We start from the raw sequence: 8,233 nt of genomic DNA on the forward strand, positions 1-8,233 counted from the left end.
TTGTGAGTAGTAGTACATGGACACAAAGGATAGTATATCTGGTATATGGAGTTAATTGTCCAGAGCAAAAAGCCCTTAATATTTCAATTTAATTTTTTTTTATAACAAATATTCTTCTTTTTTTTGCTTTATCACTTTATACCTTAACTGGACATGCAGCCCATCTGTATGTAGTGGTTTTAATGCAATGCCCAAGTGATTTGGAACCAAGTAGCTGTTTCTCAGGTTCTATAAGAATTGACTCTACAGAAATACAAATCTTGTAGTTGATGTGGTACTGTTAATGTTTGGATGGGAATCACTTCAGTTGGGTGATATTGTCGATTTCTTTAGATTAGAAACAGATGAGAATAGGATTTTCACAACAAACTTTTAAAAAGCTACTTGTATTCTAAGAACAAAGGCCCGTTGAGAAGACTTTTCTAAAAAAATGAATGAATGTTCTGGACTGGGGTTGTAACTAAGCAGCAGAGTGCTTACCTAGCATGCAAGAGGTCTTGTATTTGATCCCTGGCACTGCAAAACAAAAGTTTTAAATGAATGTTGCAAGCACTCTGTACTAAGGGCTTGCAGCAGTTTGCTTTTGCAACTGAATAGATGTGCTTATATCTTGGGTTGAGAGTTTTAAGCAAATGATTTTTTTTTTTTTACATTGGGTAATATTTTCTTTTCTAAACAGATAAAAACATAAGAATTGTACTTATTAATGGGATACCATGTACTGTTTCAGTACATGTGTACATTATGGGATGTTTAATTTGGTTTTACTCTTGATTCATAGTCCTAAATGTAGATCACCTATAAAATTTATAGTATATAATTTTATATAAGAATATAATAATTCATATAAGTTCTATGTTATGATTTTGGGCCCATTTTAATGCACCTTTGTCAATTTCATTGAAGTACATACAGAATTGAAAACTTGGGATTTAATGGATCAAGCATATCTGTCTCAAGCATTCATCATGTCTTTATGGTGAAAACTTTCAAAAACCTTTCTTGTAGATTTTTTATATGGGTGGTGTGTTATTGTTATCCATAGTCTCCCTGTTGTGCAATAGCACATCAGAACTCTTTCCTCCTATCTTGTTCTTAGTGTCAGTCTTTCCTCATCCCTCCCCACCCCTATACAAATGAAAAAATCCCCTGCCCCCCCAAACTGTATATTAAAAGTTAACTTAATAGGAAAGGGATAGGTATGTCTGTGGTTCTCAATCTTGATGCCTGTAGAGAGTCCTGATTTAAATTTTTTGGAGGAGTGCCCAGGTGAATCTAAATTATATTTAGTGTTAAGCACCCACTGATTTTTCCCAACTACAAATTTAAGAAAACTGGATTATATTGTAAATGGGTGGTAGTGGTTTATAGGTTTTCATAAATAACTAAAATAGACTATATAACTCAATTTGTTTTAGTAGTGACTTTTACTTGTCTGGTGTAAGTGTTCCCTTTCAATCATAAATGTTTCCCAGAAATGGGCCTACAGTTTCATAATAGACTATATTTTGAGATGAGTCTCTTCCCATGAACTTGTTTTTCGCTAAAGCCTTAACTGTTCTCACACATTCCTTGATTGTTTCTTATCTTTCTAAAATTTTTTTAGATATTTTCCTTCACAATTTCACCAGTACTCTAGTAAATAATTTTTATCAAGATTGTAGATTTATTTGGGCATTCCTGATGATCTCTATTTCAATTATAGTTTGAGGGTTTTTTTAAAATATTCTGAGCTGTACATGGACGCTATTTATTTATTTATTTATTTATTTATTTATTTATTTATTTGGTGCTGGGGATTGAATCCAGTGCCTCACGTGTGTGAGGCAAAGCTCTACCGCTGAGCTACAACCCTAGCCTTAGTGTGAGCTTTTATGTCTTAAGACTATAAGTACACTTATTTCTGCTTTTTTTTTTTGGTATATATTTAATTAATTGCACAAGTGTTGCTGTCTAGACAAAAATGGTATGTTGCTATAGCACTGTTGGCTTGCAACTGTTACTGTCCTGGAAATAGGTTAAAATTTATCAGTTGGAATATAAATTGGAAAGAAGGAAAATGTGGGTTACATTTGACTTTAAAAATTAAACATAAAAAGTGGGGATGTAGCTCAGTGGCAGAGCACTTAGCATGCTCAGGGCCCTAGGTTCAATCCCCACCTCGAACCTTTAAAAAAACAAAATGGTGGCTAATACAGAGATTAATGACAATTAAGTGTGGAATAGGCACAGATACCAGTTCACTTTTGCAATCTATCGTGTCTAGACCAGAATTCCTTACTCTGAGAGGTAGAAGAGGAAATAATCGCTTGTGATACAATGCTGGGAAAAGGCCACATTTGTTTTTAATGACAATTGCAAACTGTGACTAAAATTAAGAAGTAATTGGGCGGGGGATATGGCTCAAGCGGTAGCACTCTCACCTGGGGTGCGTGGGGCGCTAGGTTCGATCCTCAGCATCACATAAAAATAAAATAAAGATGTATCCACCGAAAACTAAAAAAATATATATTTTTTAAAAATTCTCTCTTAAAAAAAGAAGTAGTTTGTAACTAACCTTAGGCTTGGCAGAAGAAGCTGGGCTAGTAATAATTTTCTGTGCAGTGTTGCTAATGCAGCAGACCACTGCTTGTGGCTTGTTTTACTACTGAATCTTTTCTGGATTGCCTCAGCCATGGTGTACAGTCTCAAGCGTACAGAGTGCTATTGGTGAGAAAGACTTCTTTTGGGGGGGTGGTACTGGGGATTGAACCCAGAGGCACTTAACCGCTGAGCAACATTCCCAGTCCTTTTTAATATTTTCTTAGAGATAGGGTCTCACTGAGTTGCTGAGGCTAGGTTTGAACTCAGGATCCTCCTGCCTCAGCCTCCCAAGTGGCTGGATTACAGGTGCATGCCACCACGCCTGGCTGGGAAATACGTTTTAATAGATAACTACTGTACATCTTCAAAAGAGATAAATGATTAGGTCTTTGTTTTGTTTCCCTTTCACTGAAGAGGATCCTGCCTAGTAGATCTTAGTGCAGTGATAGGCCGCAGCCACCAGCAAATGACCTTCCCATTAGTGGAAGGTCAGGGTCCAGAATTGTGATAAAAAAGGAAATTAGAGTATTCCTTGCTCTGTTTAACATTAGGAAGACCAAAGTGAAAGGTCTAATTAAAGCTACTGTTAATGCTCAAGACTGATGAGTGCCTTTACCTGGTGACTGATCTGTGAGGAGACTCAGTGGTCTGATTTTGTTCAAGCTTTTGTAGGGATTCCAGAACTACTACAATGTGATAGTGTAACGGGGGGGCTAGTTTAGTGATAAGATGTTGTAGTCCTAGTTAAGTGTGAGCCTTGGTCAAGTAAGTCTCAGGAAAAAACTAAAGTATGGTAAAATATACCAGAATTAGAATCTGTAGGCTATTCCAGCCTTTCCAGCATCAGTAAAGGTGTTGGATATGTGTTGAATGCTGCAGTCATAGGGAGAAGCTATTTAATATATTTGGTCTTAAGCGTTTATTTTCTTTGTCTCCTGGAACCACAGATTTCTTTTTTCTTTTCTTTTTGGCACGGGAGATTGAACCCATGGTCACTTAACCACTGAGCCCCAGCTCTTTTTTTGTTTGTTTTTATTTTGAGACAAGGTCTCACTATGCTAGTCTTTGCTGAGGCTAGTTTTAAACTTGAAATACTCCTACTTCAGCCTCCCAAATTGCTGGAATTACAGGCATGTGCCACTATGCCCAGCAACATGTTGATTTCTAATATGATGTAAATAAATAAAACTACTATTACAATTTTAATTCTTGTAATGATTTGTCACTAAAAGACAGGGCAGGGTTGTGACTCAGTGGTAGAGTGCTTGCCTAGCACATGTGAGGGTATGTTTTAGATTTTTTTTTTTTTTTTTTTTTTTAAAGACAAACCCAAGATTTTGCTTGCTGCTTTCCAATAGCTGCGTTAGGACTAATTGTAGAGTAAAAGCATAAATTTTTTACTCTACAATTTTAAAAGCATAAATTGTAGATTAGGTAATTGAAATATGAGTCAAGGCTAAGGTGGAAGGATCACAAGTATAAGGTCAACCTGGACTTCTTAAGACCCTAAAACTCTTAAAAAAAAAAGAGATTTTTGTGGATGGCAGTATAGCTGATTCTCAAGCTCTGGAGAGGCCAGTGTGCTGTGAGACCTCGCATAGCCACTGCCTATTGCTACTGCATCAATTTTGCCCTTCATTTCAGTCCTGGTTTTGGATTTCCTTAAAATATAATCAGTGATTACTTTGTGTAGGTTTTGGGGGATTTCCCAACTTCCCTTCAGATCTTAGGAAAAATAATCCTACTCTCGATACCAGGATTTTTATAATTGGGCTAGGAATATGAATGGGTGATTTGTGGATTTTCAAAATGAAATTATTTATGGAAATACCTACCTTTTGGAAACACTTCTGCTGTCAACCTGAGTCTACAGCATTTGATATGTTGAAAGAGTGCAGAGCAAGTGATTTGTTTGTGGCTTCTGTAAATTTGGTGTTGTAATCCTTGAAGTAATAGTTGGCATATTCTGAGTCAGCTTATGTTTCCAGCACTCTTAGTGATGAAATAACAATTACTGCAACGGATTGAGTTGAATTTAGAGTGGCCAGGAGAGCGGGAAGTACTGGATATTCAATCTTGAGATGGCAGAAATAATCTAATATTCAGATTAGATACTCATGTCTAGCAGTGAGTATTTCCCATGTGCAAGTCTTCATCTGGATTATTTTATTGACTTGGGTCAACACAGTTTAGAAAAACAGGGACGTTTCTAATGTTGACATTCTGATCTGTGTCCCTAACTTGCATAAAATATCAATACTGTTTTTTTGCTGGAACTTTTATTTAGTATGGTTTGAAGGATGGGCAGGAACCTACACAGCTTTTGGGTTGAGAAAGTGACCTGGGTTTTTGACTGACAACTGCTTCATGAAGCCAAGTAAATAACAGTCCCTTTGGGAAGCATGATGAGGAGTGACTTTTTTTTTGAGTGTTGGCCTAAGTCATGTTTCTTCTGTTCTCAGTTCATGCAGTGACCTAACTGTCTCAGGGGCATTTATTTGAACCAGATTTTTAAAAAGTAGTTGACTGAGGCTGATCCAGAAAATGACTCAGACCACCACCTCTTGCTCCTGAAGATAATCGAATGTGCCCAGAGAATTGACCAAATATATTAGAAAGGGAGATTCATGGTTTCCTTAAAGAAATACATGTGGAGTGGGGCTCTCCATCTTCAACTTCTAAGAGTACATAGGTGTGAAATAATTCCTCTTTTTTCCACCTAAAAGGTCAATTGTTTGGGGAGTGTTTTTGTAGTTGAAGAAATGACTTAAATTTTTCAAGTCTCTGTGTATAGGACCTTGGGAACTATTGGGAAGTATAGTAATGTTCAGATTGGGAAGTATAGTAATGAAGGAAGTCTCTTGCTCACTGTTTGTCACCTGACCATCTCACCTACTCTATTGAAGCCAGAAGCCAAGAGCAGATTACTTTCTTTACTGGTGTCCAGTTCATGGAAGGTGACTTCACAAAAACTGCCCATCTCTCTGATCTGTAGATGTGCTCTTGTTTTAAAAATTTTTTGTTTTCATTATATATTTGTAAAATCAAGCAGTAGAGCTGTACGCAAATATATATATATATATTATTTATATATATATATATCCCTAGTTTTACTCTTAATGAGGTGATTACTTTTAATGATTGTGGATACCTTCATAGAGCAGCATATACAAGTGTGCTCATTTGAAGATGGTTGCACTATTAACTTCCCTTGTGATCATTATGTGTGTATGCACCAATCAATACAAGTATCAATGTGTTGGTGGAAGTATACTGGGTCCCTGAAGTGGTTACATGTTCAGCAAGGAAGTAAGTTGTAAGTTAATTCACAAGTTTATGTGTGACCACAGGTGATCATATCTCCAATATAGGGTGACCAGTTGTCCTGGTTTTCCTTGGAGCTAGGGATTTAAGCAGAGCTTTCAATTCTCAAACCAGGATGGTTGGTCACCATAAAATGGGGTCTTGTACAAGCATAGAAAGTGTTTCCCACTCTCACCAGCTTTGCAGAATCCAGGTTCTGCTTTGGCTGTCAGTGGGATCCTGGTGGAGTGGAAGTGTTGATTGAATTAATTTACTCAGTCCTGACTTCTAAAGATTCGTCTGTTGTTTAACTTGATGTCTTTCCATTAATTTTGTGATTCTGGAACTTCCTGATTCCTGACATTCCAAGCCTTGTTCTGTATGCTTTAAAGTCTGGATGCAAAGTTCCGAAATCTTTGGTTTAAAAGGTCTATCAGAGGTAGGAATAAATTGACAGAAATAGAAAAATAGGGAGGGGGTAATAGGGAGGGGGTAAACAAGAATGGTGTGTTGAGGGTAAGGGGTATGAGACTAGCAAACAAAAATAAAGCTTAGTTCTCTCAGCCAGGAGTAAGGAGCCACTGCTCCCTGGGGAGCACAGTGAGTGAGTCAGGAAGATGTTACCATGGTGTTTAAGTAACATCCATGGAGTAGTAAGCTGTGACCAGGCACCAGCTGAGCTGAGTGGTTTGGTGGCATGCAAAGATACTTTGAATTGGACAAGTGATTGGACAGCCTTGAAGGGCCATTTTTACTTCATTGCATCACAGGACCATGGCCTTCTGTCAATTATATTCCTTGCAAAGAAAATGGGGATTTGGTCCCAGGTATGCTGTGTGGGTCATTGTAGCTTTGAGGTTTCTTCATCAGCTGCTTTCTGTTACAAGTCTTAAAATATAACCACCTTTAATAGGACCAACAGAAAGAAATGGATTCAAGCATTCATCCAGCAACTACTTCTTGAGCACTTGGTTGTATGCCAGGTGTTACCCCGCACTGAGAATATGTGTGTAAGACAGTGTCCTTGTGATGTTTTTTTTTTTTTTAATATTTATTTTTCAGTATTTGGCGGACACAGCATCTTTGTCTGTATGTGATGCTGAGGATCAAACCCGGGCCGCACGCATGCCAGGCGAGCGCGCTACCACTTGAGCCACATCCCCAGCCCAGTGATGTTTTTATTGATGTATGATAGATACAAAAATGAGATGGGAATAATGTGCTTATAAAGCAAAAGGACAGGAAGCAAGAAAGTAAAAATATTCAGAAGTGTAGTGTATAGGACAGCAATGATCATGACCTGATAACATCTCTAGAATCTCTGCCTTCAGCTGCTGGGGGCAAGAATTCTGAAGCAGTGTTAAGGAAACCTGGTGGATGGGAGCCTTTTGTAATCCAGGCTCAAGTATTCTGACCTGAGCATTTTGCCTACATGTGAGCAGCAGGACATGGCCTAGAGAAATTGATAAAACCATACAGGTGCCAAAGGGCTCATAGTTACTGCCAGACAATTCCAATGTCTCATACTTGGATCCTTTCTCAGGCTTCCAAAGGACTGATTCACAGTCCTCTCAAGTTACCAATACCTCCCCTCCACACCAGACCTTGATGACTTCAAAGTACTTCAAAGCTCAATCAGACAAATGTTCTTTCTTCCTGCCATCACGGGCACTAGTCTTGCAACTGTATCTCTAACCTTGACCACCTCAATTGGACTATTCACATGAGCATACAAACATGACTCTGTTCAGTCTTAAAAACAGGCTCCTTTGACCTCACGGTCTCTCCCTTAAGTGCCTGCTCCTCTTCTACATTCCTCTGAGCAACACTAGAAAGATTACATTTTTCCCTGATTTTTCATACCACATTCTTAGCATATCACTGAGATAAAGATTTAGCAAGGTGATTTTCACATTGCCGAGTATATTATTTTTCTGATTTTAAATTCCAGTGTTTGTTTGAAATAATCAATCTTAGCCTATTGGCTAGAATCAAATAAAATGATGACCAAAGTAGTTTTCTGGAGATAATTTCTTCTTTGTTTACTTTTTTAATAGTGGGGATTAAACTCGACCTAATGTATGCTATGCAAGTAGTCTTCTACTGAGCTACCCATCCTGCTAGTCTCTTAACCATGTGATGTTGTCCAGTCCCATCTATTTGCCAGAAAGTCCCCAATTTTTATTTATTTTTATGCCAGGGATTGAACCCAGGGGCGCTTAAACACTGACAGGGTCTTGTTAGGTTGCTGAGGCTGGCTTTGCACTTGTGATCCTCCTGCCTCAGCCTCCTCAGTTTCTGGGATTGCAGTTGTGCACCACCATACCTGGGTGAAAAGCCCCAATTT

The sequence above is a fragment of the Ictidomys tridecemlineatus genome, chromosome 1 (genome assembly GCF_052094955.1).
Source record: "Ictidomys tridecemlineatus isolate mIctTri1 chromosome 1, mIctTri1.hap1, whole genome shotgun sequence".
NCBI classification, from domain to species: Eukaryota; Metazoa; Chordata; class Mammalia; order Rodentia; family Sciuridae; genus Ictidomys; species Ictidomys tridecemlineatus.